This window comes from Lipotes vexillifer, unplaced genomic scaffold (genome assembly GCF_000442215.2).
Source record: "Lipotes vexillifer unplaced genomic scaffold, Lipotes_vexillifer_v1.1 scaffold1635, whole genome shotgun sequence".
Lineage (NCBI taxonomy): Eukaryota > Metazoa > Chordata > Mammalia > Artiodactyla > Lipotidae > Lipotes > Lipotes vexillifer.
In genome coordinates this window covers 249,709-269,684 of record NW_006775844.1, presented here as the reverse complement: position 1 = coordinate 269,684, position 19,976 = coordinate 249,709, and positions in this window count along the sequence as shown.

Here is a 19,976-nt window from a genome sequence, read left to right as displayed (position 1 = left end):
GGAGATCATCAAGGTAAGTCTTGAGATATTGTCTTATCAACAATTTGGCTGGCATGATCAATATCCAAGTTTAATCCCCAAGTGGCACATAGAGGGGTAAGGAATACTGTAAGCCTCCTTGACATTCCTGACATTGATTGCTACCGCTGCCTTCCCTCCAGTCCTCTCCAGGTCTAATCTGGATGACTGCCATAGCTTATTGTTCCCTCAGCCTTGCCATATCTCCCATCCCTTCCCACCTGAAGCCAGAGTGCTCCTCTTAAATGCACACTGATCATGTCAACTCTGTTGCTCAATTGCCTTGTTACCTTCTCCATAAAACTCAGACTCATTATGGAATACAAAGCCGGTGCCAACTTCTCCCACCTCATCTCTTGTCTCGATCTTTCTATCTTCCAACAGTGTGGGATTATCATTGATGCTGGACAGTGGATGCTCCCTGCTAACTCTCCTCCTCCTCGTCTTTGGCTGCACCCCTTCCTCAGAGTGAAGCCCTACTGCGTAGCCTCCAGGAAGCTTGTTTTACTGACTCTTTCTCCCCCAGCAGGATAGGTTTGTGTTCTGTCCAACCAGTTCTGTTGCAGACTGAGCTTATCACAAATGCTAGACCTAATCACTCTGTATTGTCATTGTTTTCTAGTCTATATCCTCCCCAAACCTGGAGCTCTTGGTGACAAGAGGCTGGGTCTTTTGTATCTATAACATCAGAATGTAACAGGTAGTTGTCTCCTACTGCAAATTTGTGATGAATGACGGTGATCCAACTCAGAAGTGAATAAAAATTTGGAAAACATAATCGTGCTGCTGAGGACCATTTTAGGGAATATTTCTTTGAGTGAACTCTGAAGTAGCTGAGTAATGATTGCTTTCAATGGAAGCACTAAAATATGAATAATGGTAATGTCTGATGGGTTTTCCCTGGTTTATGTTTTTGCCTTAATTTTTATATTTTCAGAATTCTCTATAGGGAGCCATATAGGTTACATTTATAATCAAGAATTAAGGCTAAAAAACAGTATATATTATTATTATTATTTAATTTTATTGAAGTATAGTTGATTTACAATGTTGTGTTAATTTCTGCTGTACAGCAAAGTGAATCAGTTATACATATATATTCTTTTTCATATTCTTTTCCATTATGGTTTATCACAGGATATTGAATATAGTTCCCTGTGCTATACAGTAGGACCTTGTTGTTTATCCAAAAAACCCAGTATATATTACTTTGTATTTGTATTGTACCTTTATGGCAAATGTATGCAGAGCAAAAGAACTGGAATAAAAAGTCCTCAAGAGGGTAACTGTTTTTCTCTAGGGCTGGAATAATGGGTAACTTTTCTTCTTTTTCTCCTAATTTGCAGGGTTTTTTTCCTGTATGATTATGTATTCCTTTTATAAGAAAAAAAGTATTAAAAATAAATATAAAAATTAAATAAATGACATGATGATTGATAATATGAGCAAATAATCAAACTACTGCTTATCAAGAGATCACTGAATTTAACAAATCATACTTATTGTCAAGGCATTCAGCTATTATTTAGAGAACCCATGGAAAATAATATAAATATTGCAATCTTTTAAAATGGAGGAAAATATGACTTTGGAAATCATAACTGGAAAATTTGTTTTAGACCTTTTGGAAGTTAAGCATATCATTGGTTTGGGAGCAGAACCTCAGTCCAGTTATGAATTATAGAGGTGGCTTTTAATGGAACATAACTATCCATTTCTGTTGCCAAATCTATTATCCTTTAGTACACAATACACCGGAGATTGAAATCCCCCACATTTAGCAAAATACTTACTGTGAAGCAGTGTAAATAGATTTAGTCATAATTTATACAGGTGCATATTTATACGTAGAACATAAATGTTTGAAAAAATGACAATGAGAGAAAGGAAGAACCAACATTATTTTAGAATATTATTTCTTTTGAGTTTCTTCTTTAAATCCTTATGCTTTGCATTTATTATGTGTTAAAACTAAATACTCCTCCAATATTTATAAACCAGTTTAGCTTTCCCTCACCTGATTTGGTAAGAGCTGAGTAAATCAGTTACATGTGGTTATTTTTTAAAAAGATTAGATACAGTTTTTGTTATCACTATTTCACTTTTGTGAGCAAAGTAATGTTAAGTTCTTAGAGGTTCTTTTATATTATCAATTATCACGAGACGAAAATATGATTTACTAACTTGCTGATTAATAATCTTCATGTTTAAGTAAACGTCAGAGTCGATACTTCTAAAGGTAGCTTGTATCATTCAATCCTGGCCTGAAAATTAAATCCTGAAAGCTACACAAATGTAAACATTTAGACAGAGAAGGCCAGTAATGCTTAACTGAAAGATGGAAACATATATGTATTTAGCACTTTATAGTGTGACAGAAGGTAAGTAGAGCAATTGCCTACAATATATTATCCCATTGAGTCCTCACCACAAACCTACGGATAAGTCTATAGTCAGGGTAGTCAACAGCCTGTAATCTCAGCTGTTTATAAACCACCATATCCACTGACAGGCAGCTCTGGGCCCTGTTCCATCTCTCCTTGGCTGACAGCGCAGCCAGCAGCAGAGAGAGAGAAAGAGACCTGGGGAGTCTCAAACCTGCAACTCAAAGCTCGAGCCTGGAAATGGCAAACATCACTTCTGCTCCCAACTCATTGTTCACATCCAATCACCTGGAACCACCCAACCACAAGGGGGCAGGGCAGGGAGTGCAACCCCACAGTGTATCCAGAAGTGGAGGGAACAGGCAATATTTGGTTAATAGTACTAATCACTACTATAGTAACTGTGTGCCCCTATTTTACTCACAAAGAAACAGGGGGAAGTCAAACAACTTGTCAAGTCACATAGCTAGTAAGTGAAAGAGTTAAGATGTTATTAAAGAACAAAGCATGAAGTGAACAGTATTTTTATGGAAAATTCTGAGCCTACCAATTCTATGTCACATAGAAAGACACAGGAATATTAGAGAGTGAACAGGGATTAGCAGATTTCCCTTGCTTTCACTTTTGTGAACTTGAAATCCTTTGGCTATATTTCTAGCTGCCTACCTCAAAAGCTAGAGATCAAAAATATTGCCTTTCTGTTACCAGAGCTGAGCTCCTTATGAAACGTTATGGCCCTTGGAGTTCATCGGATAATTTATTGAAGATAAAGAGAAATGTGACTTGCAATCCCTTGGAAGATGTTAGCAATGTGAAGCCAAATAACCTTCAGGAAGAGGCAGTACTGTCGATCCAACCTGCCTCCGTGGTGTGCATTCTTCATGAAGATGAATTATAGACAGGGCTGGTGCATGCACAACTGCTGGGAGCACTGCTCACATAGTATTCTATGTTGATACTGCCTCCTGGACTTATGAAATGCATTGGTCAAAGAAAATCTTTCCTCCTAGGAGGCAAATGTCATACTTTTCCTCCATTTCAGCTCCTCTCCTCAGTAGTGTTTCACTACTTATGAGTAGCTGTTGGGAGATAATACATTATCAATAATGTCTTGAGAAGTCTACAAAGTTTAAGCTTCCATTGAGGGTTCAGCCAATGGAAACTCTTCCTATCATTTTCCTTTTAGCATCTGACATCTTGTGATCTACAGCTCTTGTTTGTAGGTACTAAAGAATCTCTACTTCCCTAGATATTCCAGCACCAAATAAACAGCAAATTTACATTGCTTCTACATAACACCCAGAGATGGTCTCTGCCTTGCTGTACATTAATACCCTGGGGTGCTTTCAAAAAATCCCCTTGGGACTTCCCTGGGAGTCCAGTGGTTAGGACTTCCCCTACTAATGTAGGGGGTATGAGTTCAATCCCTGGTGGAGGCGCTAAGATCCCACAAGTCTTGGGGCCAAAAAACCAAAACATAAAACAGAAGCAGTGATCCACCAGAGGGCAGACAGCAGAAGCAAGAAGAACTACAAACCTGCAGCCTGTGGAACAAAAAAACATTCACAGAAAGATAGACAAGATGAAAAGGCAGAGGGCTACATACCAGAAGAAGCAACAAGACAAAACCCCAGAAAAACAACTAAATGAAGTGGAGATAGGTAACCTTCCAGAAAAGGAATTCAGAATAATGAGAGTGAAGATGATCCAGGACCTCGGAAAAAGAATGGAGGCAAAGATCGAGAAGATGCAAGAAATGTGTAACAAAGACATAGAAGAATTAAAGAACAAACAAACAGAGATGAACAATACAATAACTGAAATGAAAACTACACTAGAAGGACTCAATAGCAGAATACCTGAGGCAGAAGAACGGATAAGTGACCTGGAAGACAGAATGGTGGAATTCACTGCTGCAGAACAGAAGAAAGAATAAAAAGAAATGAAGACAGCCTAAGAGACATCTGGGACAATATTAAACACAACAACATTCGCATTATAGGGGTGAGAAGAGAGAGAGAAAGGACCCAAGAAAATATTTGAAGAAATTGGAGTTGAAAACTTCCCTAACATGGGAAAGGAAATAGCCACGCAAGTCCAGAAAGTGCAGAGATAAACCCAAGGAGAAACATGCCAAGACACATAGTAATCAAACTGGCAAAAATTAAAGACAAAGAAAAATTATTGAAAGCAGCAAGGGAAAAAGGACAAATAACATACAGGGGAACTCCAATAAGGTTAACAGCTGATTCTCAGCAGAAATTCTACAAGCCAGAAGGGAGTGGCATGATATACCTAAAGTGATGAAAGGGAAGAACCTACAACCAAGATTACTCTACCCAGCAAGGATCTCATTCAGATTCGATGGAGAAATCAAAAGCTTTACAGACAAGCAAAAGCTAAGAGAATTCAACACCACCAAACCAGCTCTACAACAAATGCTAAAGGAACTTCACTAAGTGGGAAACACAAGAGAAGAAAAGGACCCACATAAACAAACCTAAAACAATTAAGAAAATGTTCATAGGAACATACATATTGATAATTATCTTAAATGTAAATGGATTAAATGCTCCAACCAAAAGACACAGGCTTGCTGAATGGATACAAAAACAAGACCCATATATATGCTGTCTACAAGAGACCCACTTCATACCTAGGGACACATACAGACTGAAAGTAAGGGGATGGAAAAAGATATTCTATGCAAATGGAAATCAAAAGAAAGCTGGAGTAGCAATACTCGTATCAGATAAAATAGACTTTAAAATAAAGACTGTTACTAGAGATAAGGAGGGACACTACATAATGATCAAAGGATCAATCTCAGAAGATATAACAATTATAAATATATATGCACCTAACATAGGAGCACCTCAATACATAAGGCAACTGCTAACAGCTAAAAAAGAGGAAATCAACAGTAACAAAATAATAGTGGGGGACTTTAACACCTGACTTAGACCAATGGACAGATCATCCAAAATGAAAAGAAATACGGAAACAGAAGCTTTAAATGACACAATAGACCAGATAGATTTAATTGATATTTAAAGGACATTCCATCCAAAAACAGCAGATTACACTTTCTTCTCCAGTGCACACAGAACATTCTCCAGGATACATCACATCTTGGGTCACAAATCAAACCTCAGTAAATTTAGGAAAATTGAAATAACATCAAGCATATTTTCTGACCACAACACTATGAGAGTAGAAATGAATTACAGGGAAAAAAATGTAAAAAACACAAACACATGGAGGCTAAACAATACGTTACTAAAAAACCAAGAGATCACTGAAGAAATCAAAGAGGAAATCAAAATATACCAGAGACAAATGACAATGAAAACACAATGATCTAAAACCTATGGGATGCAGCAAAAGCAGTTCTAAGAGGGAAGTTTATAGTTATACAAGCCTACCTCAAGAAACAAGAAAAATCTCAAATAAACAATCTAACATTACACCTAAAGGAATTAGAGAAAGAAGAAAAAACAAACCCCAAAGTTAGCAGAAGGAAAGAAATCATAAAATCAGAGCAGAAATAAATGAAATACAAACAAAGAAAACAATAGCAAAGATCAATAAAACTAAAAGGTGGTTCTTTGAGAAGATAAAGAAAATTGATAAACCATTAGCCAGACTCATCAAGAAAAAGAGGGAGAGGACTCAAATCAATAAAATTAGAAATGAAAAAGGAGAAGTTACAACAGACACCACAGAAATATAAAGCATCCTAAGAGACTACTGCAAGCAACACTATGCCAATAAAATGGACAACCTGGAAGAAATGGACAAATTCCTAGAAAGTTATAAGCTTCCAAGACTGAACCAGAAAGAAATAGAAAATATGAACGGACCAATCACAAGTAATGAAATTGAAACTGTGATGAAAAATCTTCCAACAAATAAAAGTCCAGGACCAGATGGCTTCACAGGTGAATTTTATCAAACGCCAGATGGCTTCACAGGTGAATTCAATCAAACATTTAGAGAAGAGCTAACACCCATCCTTCTCAAGCTCTTCCAAAAAATTGCAGATGAAGGAACACTCCCAAACTCATTCTACGAAACCACCAACACCCTGAAACCAAAACCACAAAAAGATTATCACAAAAAAAGAAAATTACAGACCAATATCACTGATGAATATAGATGCAAAAATCCTCAACAAAATAGTAGCAAACAGAATCCAACAACACATTAAAAGTATCATACACCATGATCAAGTGGGATTTATCCCAGGAATGCAAGGATTCTTCAATATATGCAAATAAATCAATATGATTCACCATATTAACAGATTGAAGAATAAAAACCATATGATCATCTCAACAGGTGCAGAAAAAGCTTTTGACAAAATTCAACACCCATTTATGATAAAAACTATCCAGAAAGTGGGCATAGAGGGAACCTACCTCAACACAGTAAAGGCCATATATGACAAACCCACAGCAAACATCATTCTCAATGGTGAAAAACTGAAAACATTTCCTCTAAGATCAGGAACAAGACAAGGATGTCCACTCTCATCACTATAATTCAACATAGTTTTGGATGTCCTAGCCACAGCAAACAGAGAAGAAAAAGAAATAAAAGGAATACAAATTGGAAAAGAAGAAGTAAAACTGTCACTGTGTGCAGATGACATGATACTATACATAGAGAATCCTAAAGATGCTAGCAGAAAGCTACTAGAGCTAATCAATGAATTTGGTAAAGTTGCAGGATACAAAATTAATGCACAGAAATCTCCTGCATTCCTATACACTAATGATGAAAAATCTGAAAGAGAAATTAAGGATACATTCCCATTTACCACTCTAACACAAAGAATGAAATACCTAGGAATAAACCTACCTAGGGAGACAAAAGACCTGTATGCAGAAAACTATAAGACACTGATGAGAGAAATTAAAGATGATACCAACAGATGGAGATATATACCACGTTCTTGGAATCAAAGAATCAATTTTGTGAAAATGACTATACTACCCAAAGCAATCTACAGATTCAATGCAATCCCTATCAAATTACGAATGGCAATTTTTACAGAACTAGAACAAAAAATCTTAAATCTTGTATGGAGACACAAAAGACCGCAAATAGCCAAAGCAGTATTGAGGGAAAAAAGTGGAGCTGGAGGAAACAGACTCCCTGACTTCAGACTATACTACAAAGCTACAGTAATCAAGACAATATGGTACTGGCACAAAAACAGAAACAAAGATCAATGGAACAAGATAGAAAGCCCAGAGATAAAGCCATGCACCTATGGTTAACTAATCTATGACAAAGGAGGCAAGGATATACAATGGAGAAAAGACAGTCTCTTCAATAAGTGGTGCTGGGAAAACTGGACAGCTGCATGTAAAAGAATGGAATTAGAACACTCCCTAACACCATACACAATAATAAACTCATAATGTATTAGAGACCTAAATGTAAGACTGGACACTATAGAACTCTTAGAGGAAAACATAGGAAGAACACTCTTTGACATAAAGCACAGCAAGAACTTTTTTGATCCACCTCCTAGAGTAATGGAAATAAAAACAAAAATAAACAAATGGGACCTAATGAAATTTAAAAGCTTTTGCACAGCAAAGGGGACCATAAACAAGATGAAAAGACAACCCTTAGAATGGGAGAAAATATTTTTCAAACAAATCAATGGTCAAATGATTAATCTCCAAAATATATAAACAGCTCATGCAGCTCAATATTAAAGAAACAAACAACCCAACCCAAAAATGGGCAGAAGACCTAAATAGACATTTCTCCAAAGAAGACATGCAGATGGACAAGAAACACATGAAAAGCTGCTCAACATCACTAATTATTAGAGAAATGAAAATCAAAACTATAATGAGGTATCACCTCACACCAGTGAGAATGGGCATTATCAGAAAATCTACAAACAACAAATGCTGGAGCGGGTGTGGAGAAAAGGGAACCCTCTTGCACTGCTGGTGGGAATGTAAATTGATATAGCCACTATGGAGAACAGTATGGAAGTTCCTTAAAAAACTAAAAATAGAATTACCATATGATCCAGCAATCCCATTACTGGGCATATACTCAAAGAAAACCATAATTCAAAAAGACACATGCACCCCAGTGTTCACTGCAGCACTATTTACAATAGCCAGGTCAACCTAAATGCCCATTGACAGACGAATAGATAAAGGGGTTGTGGTACATATATACAATGGAATATTACTCAGCCATAAAAAGGAACGAAATTGGGTCATTTTTAGAGACGTGGATGGATCTAGAGACTGTCATACAGAGTGAAGTAAGTCAGAAAGAGAAAAACTAATATCGTTTATTAATGCATATATGTGGAACCTAGAAAAATGGTACAAATGAACCAGTTTGCAGGGTTGAAATTGAGACACAGATGTAGAGAACAAACATATGGACACCAAGGGGGGAAAGCAGCAGGGGAGTGATGGTGGTGGTGTGATGAATTGGGCGATTGTGATTAACATGTATACACTGATGTGTATAAAATTGATGATTAATAAGAACCTCGTGTATATATATATATATAAAACAAAAGCAGTATTCTAACAAATTCAATGAAGACTTAATAAAATCGTCCATATCAAAAAAATCTAAAAATAAAGTAACATAAAATTAAAAAAAATATCCCCTTGCGCATTTCCCACTGCAATTAGGATTTGATTTAATTAACCTGGGGTAGGAACTGTCTGAAAATATTTTACAAAGCTCCTCAGATGGCTCTAACAGTAGCCTAGGTTGAGAACCACAGACCTAGGAAATAGTTAAAAAGTGTCCCAAGACAAGGTTATTACCGAAAAGTTCAATTTATTAGAATAGGAGAATGGGAAAACTGTAACATTGCTCTATCAAAAGGAACAAAAAAAGATAAATTGTAATAGAGGATTTGATTCCTCAACCTACCAAATTTGGTTTCTGGCCCACAATTTTGCCAAGGTATACAAGTACTGCCACATTGCCAAATCCATCCTATCACTGGCTCTCAATATTGTACACAGGAATACTCTGGAAATCTTTTAAAATCCAGACACCCACCCATACACAAGCCCAATTAAATCAGAATCTTTTTGGGTGGACACCAAAAAATCCAATCAATCCAAAAATCTGGTTTTTTAAACATTCGCTAGTTGATTCCAAAATGCAGCCAAGGTTAAGAATGGTTGTACTACTTTCTTTTCAGTCACTGTTGTACTAAACTTCTCAGCAACTTTTGACACCAGCTTCTTCCTCCTCCTTGGGAAACTATTATCTTGGCTTCTGTGACTCCACATTTTCCCATTTTTCTCTTTCTTCCAACTTCTCTAACCATGTTTACCCCCTCATTCTCATGTGTCAGCTTCTCTTCTAGATTTCTACATTATGGAAATCTTCAGACTTCAGCTGTTGAGGCAGAGTCATCATCCTGGTCTAGTTGATATAATTTATTCCTATGATTCTAAATTTATCATTAAGTCAAAATCGCCCCAATTTATATCTGTAGCCCAGATTAATATTTTTCAGCTTATTTATCCTCTTGGATGTTTTACAGGCATCTTTAACTAAACGTTTTCAAAACTGGACTCTTGACCTCAGATGTGTTCCTCTTTAATACCTTCCTTACTCTCACTATATAATGTGATCTCCCCATTTTTACAGGCCAGAAATATGGGAGGTGTTCTCAATTCTGCTCTCCTCAAACCCCACCCACAAATCCAGACCTTTATCACAACTCATCAAGTGTACCTCCAAATATACTTCAAATACACCTTCTTCTCTATGTGTACACAACTAATTTAGTCATTTCTTGTTGCATCGTACATAGTCCTAAAACTTAGTGCCTTAAAACAATGATGAACACTAATATCTCATATAGTTCTTTTTTAACATCTTTATTGGAGTATAATTGCTTTACAATGTTGTGTTAGTTTCTGTTGTATAACAAAGTGAATCAGTTATATGTATACATATATCCCCATAGCCCTGCCCTCTTTCGCCTCCCTCCCACCCTCCCTATCCCGCCCCTCTAAGTGGACACAAAGACCGAGTTGATCTCCCTGTGCTATGCAGCTGCTTCACACTAGCTATCTATTTTACATTTGGTGGTATATATATGTCAATACTACTCTCTCACTTTGTCCCAGCTTACCCTTCCCCCTGCCTGTGTCCTCAAGTCCATCCCCTACATCTGCATCTTTATTACTGTCCTGCCTCTAGGTTCATCAGAACCAATGTTTTTTTTTGGATTCCATATATATGTTAGCATACAGTATTTATTTTTCTCTTTCTGACTTACTTCACTCTGTATGACAGACTCTAGGTCCATCCACTTCACTACAAATTATTCAGTTTTGTTTCTTTTTATGGCTGAGTAATATTCCATTGTATATATGTGCCACATCGTCTTTATCCATTCATCTGTCAATGGACACTTAGGTTGCTTCCATGTCCTGGCTATTGTAAATAGAGCAGCAATGAACATTTTGGTACATGATTCTTTTTGAATTATGGTCTTCTCAGGGTATATGCCCAGTAGTGGGATTTCTGGGTCATATGGTAGTTCTATTTTTAGATTTTAATGAACCTCCATACTGTTCTCCATAGTGGCTGTGTCAATTTACATTCCCACCAACGGTGCAAGAGGGTTCCCTTTTCTCTACACCCTCTCCAGGATGTATCGTTTGTAGCTTTTTTGAGGATGACCATTCTGACCGGTGTGAGGTGATACCTCATTGTAGTTTTGATTTGCATTTCTCTAATGGCTAGTGATGTTGAGCATCCTTTCATGTGTTTGTTGGCAATCTGTATATCTTCTCTGGAGAAATATCTATTTAGGTCTTCTGCCCATTTTTGGATTGGGTTGTTTGTGTTTTTTGATATTGAGCTGCATGAGCTGCTTGTATATTTTGGAGATTAATCCTTTGTCAGTTGCTTCATTTGCAAATATTTTCTCCCATTCTGAGGGTTGTCTTTTCATCTTGTTTATGGCTTCCTTTGCTGTGCAAAATCTTTGAAGTTTCACTAGGTCCCATTTGTTTATTTTTGGTTTTATTTCCATTTCTCTAGGACATGGGTCAAAAAGGATCTTGCTGTGATTTATGCCATAGAGTGTTCTTCCTGTTTTCCTCTAAGAGTTTGATAGTGTCTGGCCTTACATTTAGGTCTTTAATCCATTTCAAGTTTATTTTATTTTGTCAGCTGTACATCCCGTCTTACCCTCTGAAAAGAAAAACTCTTGTAATGTCATTTGCAAAGAGCTTTTTGAGACTACTTCCTTCTTGTTTATTTGCCAGTCATTCAGGAGAAGTGAAGGGATAGCGATTTTTATACATCTTGGGGTCTGGAGCGGAGTTGAGAGTCAACTAGGAGAGCAGTGGGGTAAGGGAGCCCCTCTATGGGTGGGCACTGATTAGAAGCTTCACACAACTAGCTATGTTTTGAGTGGCAAAATGGAAAGCTAATATAGTTCAGTAAAAAGAAACAAAGAAACACTCTAAAGAACAGATGCAGCAACTCTGGGGTATAACAGTCAGGGATGAATTAGCACAAGAGCAAACTTCTCTCTACATGTGACTAGGCACTAAAAGAGCACATGCATAATTTTTAGTCTGTATAATGACTAATTTTTAAATAATTTAAGTTTAGATGATGTTATATTTTCAACATAGCAGGAAAATCCCTGGAGGGGTTGGTAAAGCAATCATATGGATTTGGGGAAGTGATGGTCTTCTATTTGATTCTGCTGATTCCTCCACCATCCTAGGAATTTCCTTGACTTTGGTAACACTAGAGCTCCTGGTACTTCTCAATATCCTTTGCAGGGCTTTCCTTTTAGTATTAGGACTCTTAATGTAATAGGGAAGAATAAATCTGACTCCATATTAGATCTGTTTCTTTTACTTTAACCTTTGTATTCCACTGCTTTTGCTACAAGTTAAGAACGTTGCCTATAGCCTAAAATATAAAGGACAGCCCATTCTCAAGGCTCTGACCTTTAAGGCTATAACACTTTTCCATCCAAATAGAGATTTAAAAAGTTGCAGAACAGAAAGTAACATTTGTCTTGTTGGAGGTTTACAGGGACATCATGACCTGACCTATGTGGACAGCTGCAAGAATAAAGGATTCCTACACCAAGAAGTTTGCAAAAGGCAATCATGCTCATCTCTCACCTTGCCTTTAAAAATGCCTTGCTGAAACGCTTAGGGAAGCCTGGGGGTTTCTGGGGCTTGAGCCACCTGCTCTCTTCTCATGGACCTGCCGTGAAACTTTCTCTGCTCCAAACTCCAATCTTTAGTATTGTTTGGCCTCACTGTGTGTCGGGCACAGGAACATGCATTCAGTAACATTAACATAAACCAATTTAATAAAAAGAGAATGTGACAGGTCCCCAAACTTAGAATTTCAAGGGGTAGACTGAGCAAGCCTGGATCTGAGATGTGAGAACTGTTTTCTCTCCCTCTGCTGTGCTTGCTGGCACTCTACCCTGGCTCTTTGCTCTCTCAGCTCTGCCTTTGTTTGTGTGAACTCCAACTGTAACAGGGAAGAGCCAACTCTGACTACATGTTGGATCTGTTTCTTTTACTTTAACCTTTGCTTCCCGGTTGCTTTTGTTCACTGAAAGATACTGTCTATACATAATGGCCTGCCTCAGGGAGCCCTGCCCCTCTGTCTGAATGTTAAACCAAAGTGCCTTTGTTCAGGGAAACATCTGGACCCTGTCCACCTGTGGATGGCTACAAAAAAGAAGAAATTAACACATCCCCTCCCTGAGGCTGGCCATTCCAGGGGATATTTGTAAAACTTACGCCCTTTTACTTTACTTCCTCATCTTCCCCCCCACCTCTGCTATAAAAGAAACTGTCATCCAAACCCTGATAAGATGGTTATTTAGAGACATTAGTCTGCCATCTTCTCAGTCTGCCGGCTTTCCAAATAAAGTCGTATTCCTTGCCTCAACACCTCGTCTCCAATTTATTGGCCTGTCGTGCGGTGAGCAGAGCGAGCTTGGACTTGGTAACACAACCTCAGCTGGAATGTCCCCACAAGGTAGCGCAACTGTCCACCAGCAGCTCCAGGCTTACATCCTGCTGGAATCCCAAGTAAAAAGTGAATCTCTTCTCCAGTTGGTCCGGTAAAAACCCTACTTGATCTCTCAATGAACCTGGCTTTGGCCTCTTCCCCTGCCAAAATTTCTATTTAAGGTTCTAGTCACACTGCCGTTTTTTCAGTCTTTGCTGAATTGGGTCTTTCCTGCAAAATACGGTTCTTTCTACCAGACTCTTCCCTTCCATAAGGGCCAACTTAATTTCTTCCTCATCCTTCAGATCTCACATAAAATGCTATTTCGTCAGTGTGATTTTTCTGATTCCAGAGCACATACTGTAAGTTTACATATTGTGTAAGGAAAGGGTTAACCTTGCAGCTATACTGGGTAGCACTGTGCTTACCTCCTGGGATGTCTAGAAGTCTGGTCAAGGGAAGGTTGAAATATACTAACTCCAACTTCATAATGTTCTGTTTAAAGTTCAAAATTCCCCTAGAGGCAACATGTATTAGTTTGTCTACACTTTTTAGGGATGTGTAGATTGATAGCTTGTACCTGATTTAACAGGTTACACAGCCTGGGTTTTTATATAGCCAGTGGTATAAAAAAGCCCTCAATAAATGTGTGCCTGGGCTCACCGTTATCTTGTTAAGTGTATAATCTGAAGATGAAGTGTACCCTGTCCTGAGCAACTAAGAAAGGACCTAGAGAGTTATGCCTAGAAGTCTTAGACCAAAATATGATAGCTTATGCTCTCTGTCCTGCCATATCCTTTGCTTGTATGAGAAACTTCCTTAAGTATATCCTGTGGAATTGTGTGAGTCTTGTGATAATCTCCAATTATCCAACCTTGTGTAATTGTCACATATGTATTTTGTGATTATTCTATTAAAATATGTCTCTCCTACCAACTGAAAGCTCCAGGAAGGCAAGGGTCATGCCTCATTTTGCATTTCACCTTCTCCTGACATGCCGTAGTGCTTGATACATGGTAAATTAAGATCCAACCAGGGAAGCAGAAACCATTCTGAGTTCTCATGGAAGGGAAGTTAATGCAAAGATTTGGTGGCACAGGTGATAGAAGAGGCCGAGGAGTCAACCAGGACACTGAGAGGTGGCCCAGATATTTACAAAAAAAAAGGAAGCTGGTACCATCCCTAGGCTAGAGGGACAGAGGGAGGAGGTGGTGCCACCAGAGCTCAGAGGCCAGGGTCACACAGTGGAAGTTGGAACCAGGGCAGGATATTCAGGTGGGAACTGGAGCTATGGGGGAGACAGACACAGCTACTGCCTGGGATGCAGCCTGAGGCAAAGAGGGAAAAGGAGAACTAGCCTGGCTTCTCTTCTCCTTCCTTTCTACTCCTTTCTCTTACCAGTGTCTGCCGTTGTCCCAATACAGTTGGAAACCAGATGACACTGAAACAATCTGTCTACGTCACGCTCCACGGGGGACACCACAGGGGAAGAGAAAGGAACAGCTCCAGGATTATCATTATCCGTGCTCAATAAATATACACTGAATGAGTGAATAAAACCAAACTGTGTGCAGAACAAGCATTGCTGGTTGATTCAAAATTCTAGTGCTACCAGCCTTGAAGGGTCGAAATTTATAACAAAAATGCATGTGTGACATAGGCCAGAGGTCCCTACCCAGGGGAGAATCTGGAGAGACACAGTCAGTCGGCCTGGCTGTTGTCACTTAGTGATGGGTCTGTTGCTGATCAATCCTCCTCCTGGCTGACTATTTCTTTAGCTGTGCAACTGATCTCCGAGACACAGCAGTGAGCAGTCCTGAAGAGAGATCTTAGTTCCCTGCCCAGGAACTGAACCTGGGTAGCCTGGATGAAAACCAGGAATTCTAGCCGCCAGACCACCAGGGGCTAGAGGCTAGAAGCCAAGTGGCCCTGGCTCTTTCCCCCATTTGAAAGCAAGGATGTGTCAAGGAGGCAAAAACTGTAAAAACAGGCACAAAGTTTATTATGAGATGCAGCACAACATATGGGAGAGCACACAGAGAAGCATTTTGTTTATTTAAGACAGAAGCAAGGCAGAAATACACACCCAGAGAGAAAGGGTGTGGGCATCCTCCCTAATGAGGAGGAGTGCAGTAAAGAGGTGATTTAAATTCTTATATAGGACAGTCCTTCTGGGACTTTGTTTACATCTGGTCAATTATCTCATTTGTTTTTTAGCACCTGACTGGTCCTAGAACCCTCCCCAAGATGCATGTGCAACTTTTTGCTAAGATGGATCCCACCATAGAGGGCTGTGGGTGCATGCCCACACTGATTATGAGGTGGGGTCCCCTTCCTTTTTGACCCCCAAGGAGCCTTCCTGTGCATGTGTAGAGAGGGAAGTCTTCCTTGATCTCAGGAGCGGACACCTTATCTCTCTACTTTAGCAGAGCTCAGCTTCTGCCACTAGCTTTGTCCTTGGAGTGTCTGGGTGAGAACAAAGCTTCAATTTCACTCCACTTGACAAACACCAGCTGTCCGGTCCAGGGGCCCATCTATCTCCTACCTCATAATATATTATAGCTTTAGCTTGGGATGAATTACTGATAAATATTTTTCAGTAATCCTTTGCCTATTGGTCATTTCATTTGTTCTGTGTTGATTTTAGTATTTACTTTTTATGAGGTGAGGGAATACTTATTTTACTTCCAATTCTCTTAGGAGGGGACCACACTGGAGCCTGCGTGTCCTAGTAACAAAGAGCATAATAATCTCCCAAATGTAAAGAAATACATGGATATTTCAAAGCATCTTGTAAAAAACCAAGCCTGTGAAAATTAAATCATCTTTTGTGTATTAGTTCTTCTTCAAAGTCTTAACTATTTGCTGAAGATAAAAAGGAAAGGCCATTATTCTAAATTCTGAATAAAACACATACACCACACAATACTCAACTATTTACCTAGGATAAAAATAATCTCCAGTGACTCCCAGAATGTTAACAGAATATTCAGTTATTCCTTATTGCCCAGATAAAATTCATGATATAGTAACAATTACCTAAGGATCCAAGAATGTTGGCATGAGTTTATTTGATCTGCACAAATGCCCCATCTACCTTCATTTGTAAATTTCCCCCAGGATCCATTGTTAAATAAACACAATTTTAGGAAAAAATATACCCTCTACAAATATTTGGAAAATAATAATGCAGTACAGTTGACTATTTACTTCAAATTTATGCCTGTTTGTAGAAGCCATCTGAATTCTCCCTTCTCTCTTTTCATACTACCTTCCTTAAAAACAGACTATAGGCTGAGTGGTTCTCTTGGGCACCTTCATGCTACAGAGTGAATTTGCTAAGTTGTGAATTTAATAAAAATTGCTAAGCTAACTGCACTGGAGCTGATTCATTTGTACCAACTAGACATGACCTTATCTTGAGCATGAGGTTGAACATGTCTCTCCTGTTTAAAATTTTCAGTGATTGATAATGCTGAATTCAAGTTTGAAGAAACAGATGCTGCCAGTGGGATTTGTGAATTGCTTTCTCCTTTTAAGTAGCTGCTGAATTGGTTCTCATTGCTGTTCTTTCTTGTTCTTTGTAATTAAGAATAACTTAGACAGGTTTGGAAGTTTGTAAAAGTTACGTTCTTTTTAAGAAGAAAGCATGTTATACAAAATGAACCTCAAGGCATCACCACCTAAAACTTTGCACACAAAACAGGTCATTTGTACCAGATGCTACAGTGCTACACATTTCCATTAACAGCCGGAATAGCCACTGCTCAGCTGCTGAGGTTGGTGGTTGCTCTGGGCTCAGAGTTACCTTCTCCTCTGGACGATTGCCCTTGGCTGATTGGAGTCACCTTGTCAGTGAGCAAGGTGAAAAACTTGAAGTTTCTAACAGCCAACCTCCTTCCTTCTGAGCAGAGCAACCTCTGTGCTACAATTCATCCTCCAGAGCCGATTCCCCATGGAATCAGGCTGGGGCTAACTTTCTCTTTCTTAGGTCCTCCTCCTGCTTTATTCTGCTTCCATCATCCCTTACAAGTTTCTCCTGGGAACACTCGCTCAATAAAATACTTACACAAGTCTCCATCTCCCTATTTCTAGGGAGCTCAACCTAAGACACTATTTTCATTACCTAACTGTTTAGACTCTGTAAGAAATTGGTTAGGCTCTGCAGACCAAAAAAAAAAAAACAAAAAAAACAGCAATTAAACATTTGTTTCACTATCCACCAGAATGACTATGACTAAGGATTAGTAACTATTTCCATAGCAAATGCATACTGTTCATCTTTCTCTGACGATCAAAAGCTACATAAAATGTCTACAGGTTTAAATCACTTCAACTGACAGTCTGAAAGTGAATCCTTTATACTTTTCTGATTGTCTAGGTCTGGGTCCTCATCCCTGTGCCTCCTTTTGGTTTACTTCACAGCCCGAGACTGAAAGAAGTTTAAAAACAAATCACTTATGGAGCACGGACTATGCAAAGGCACAAAACTAGAAACCTTACAGATGTTATTCCATTTGATTTTCACGACAGTTTATTAAGGGGCATATTATTATCCCTACTTTATAGATGATGAAATTGAGACTCAGAGACAGTTTGTAACTTGATCCATAGATGTGCAGCTGGTAAATGGCAGAGTGAGGATTCAAATCTACTGACTACAAAACCACACTTTTAACCCGCTCACCCAAGTGTTCATTTAAAGATCAGTATAGAGGAGGGTATAGAGAAGAGTATTTCCTTCTCAAGTTCAGCTCCTGTATATACATTCTTATAGCACACACTGTTGGTGCCCACCCAGAGCCCTGGGGTTCCTTTTCCCATATGGCGCACCCACCCATGCAGCAAGCTGCTGCATGCTTTCCAGCCAGTAGTTCCCAATGTGACCCAATTCACTGAATTGCCCTTGAGCACTGGAATAGCCTTACTGGTACCCTCTCTAGCCTGTAGTCTGTAACTGATTGACCTGGGAATCCAGAAGCCCAGAGCCTTTGCCTGGTGATCCACAGCTCCCCCAGGTTGGATGGAAGCTGGGGTTTCATCAGAAAGCTCCCCTGTGCTTGGCTTCTTTTCCCTTCCCTGGCCTGCTTCCCTCACCTGGTCTCCCTGGGACCATTTCCTTAACACATCACTTGCACCTGACTTCTTGGCTCAGCGTCTCCTTCTGAGAGAATCTTAACTAAGTCAATATATATAAGGGAATAAAAGAGGCAAATACTAATAAAATCACTTTGGTATGCTGGACTTCTGGGTTGACTTGTATTTTTTTCTTCTGTTGTTTGTTTTTTATTGTGAATTAATACATATTCAATGTAAAAAATAAAACAGATGAGCAAAATAAGATAATAAGTCAATTCATAATTCTAAAATCCAGAAAAATTACTATTTATGTGTGTTGCGTATCTACAAGTCTGAATTTACTATTCATACTATTTATAATATTTTTTAACTTAACACTTTTAAGTTTGACAGACTGTCTTTTTATGCCAATAAAATGTCCTCTACAAAATATTTTTTATGCTTGTATAGGATTCTGTACAATAATTTTGTGGGAGGGGGCCAAGCTCTCAGGTGATGTTGATGCTGTTGATTGATGGACCACTCTTTGAATAGCACTAATGGCCTTATGGGGCATCAAAGAACTTTGGCTTTGCTCTGTTTGAGTTTAGAGTTAAACCCAAAATAAACTTAGTCACTTGAATGTCCCCTCACACAATTCTCATTCAAGCATGTTGTTGAGTCATTCAAATGAATATAAACACTTGATATATACAAGAGAGAATAGGATTTGACATTAACACTTTCTCTCAGTTTATGTTTGCAGATGGTTGAGGGTGATCACAGAACAGCAGTATCTATGAAACTGGCATTGAGAATGTGTTGTATTCACCAGGTGATAGCAGAGAATTGTAGACTCTGAAAATCTCCCATTGCAGACTCATTTTCCTTGCTCCCGAATGAAACCATGGATAGTCATCTTCCCTCACATTCAAGAAATAAAGAGTCCTCTAGTTACTTAAGGAAACAAAATGTCTTGTCCTCAGGAGCTAGCTTGAAGGAGCTTCCACTGGCCAAATCAGGAACAATTTGAGCACCAAAATAAATAATTATAGTAAAGGATTATAACCCATTAAGCGAAAAAGAAAACCGTGAGTCCATACTGATTACATAACCAATACACAAATTAATGGTGAAGAGGAGAAAGCTCTGACCAACAATACAAAGCCAACTAAGAAATGTAGAAAGAATGATGAGATTAGAAAATAATTTTATGGCAACCATCACCGTAATAATTTTTTCAGGCAAAAGTCATCCATGAGTGTTAAAATTAGAAGGTGAAAGTCATGGGAGTAACAGGAAATTTACATAGTTTCAAAGGATATATCCATGAGATTCTTATTAAGAACAAAAGGAAAAAGAGTAACTTTACAGAGAAGAAACCAAGTACATACCGCTTTTAATCAAGGGACGAAAGCTGACAAAGTTTACATCCCATATCAACATCATGTGCCTCCTGATATGATGTACTGAAAAGGGCACACCATC